The sequence below is a fragment of the Penaeus monodon genome, chromosome 19 (genome assembly GCF_015228065.2).
Source record: "Penaeus monodon isolate SGIC_2016 chromosome 19, NSTDA_Pmon_1, whole genome shotgun sequence".
NCBI classification, from domain to species: Eukaryota; Metazoa; Arthropoda; class Malacostraca; order Decapoda; family Penaeidae; genus Penaeus; species Penaeus monodon.
Window position 1 is genome coordinate 47,805,227 of NC_051404.1, and position 510 is coordinate 47,805,736.

The 510-nt window shown below is 55.1% G+C and overlaps 1 protein-coding gene across 1 annotated transcript in view; it reads left to right on the top strand.

Annotated features, from left to right (window-relative positions):
* The window catches only part of LOC119585278 (RNA-binding protein 8A-like), a gene marked incomplete in the record, with an annotated part of 4,782 nt that overhangs the window by 166 nt on the left and 4,106 nt on the right, over window positions 1-510 (top strand).

The following is a 510-nucleotide window of genomic DNA, read 5'->3' on the forward strand; positions in this document are numbered from 1 at the left end:
GGCGCCGTGGGGAGGCCTCCTTCGTCGGGAGGGAGAAGGGGAGAGGGAAGTCGGGGAGAGAAAGTTGGGTTGGTGGACCGACTGGCTCTCGTTTCCTCCAGCGGGATTGGGGTTGTGCCGGGGGACAGGCTGGGGTCGGCGGGGATTGGTGGGGGTCGGTGGGGGTTGTGCCGGGGGACAGGCTGGGGTCGGCGGGGATTCGGAGCGGGGTTGGTGGGGATTGGGTCGGGGATTGGTGGGTTTGGGGGATCGGCTCGTGGCTATGGCCGGGGTTTGTCGTGGGGATTAGATTATCGCAAATTTTCCTGTTTGATTTTCTTCTGCGGTTCGTCCAAGCAGCTGGTTGTTAATGGAAACAAGTCGGGTTTTCATTAAAGAATAGCTTTTTTTTTCATCTTTGGAAATAGAGCTTTACTATTTCAGTCGATGCAAGCTCCTCCTAAGCCTGGAATGTAGAGAAATACCAAATTTGAGGTAATGGTGACCTGTCGTTAAATTTGAACGTGGCCT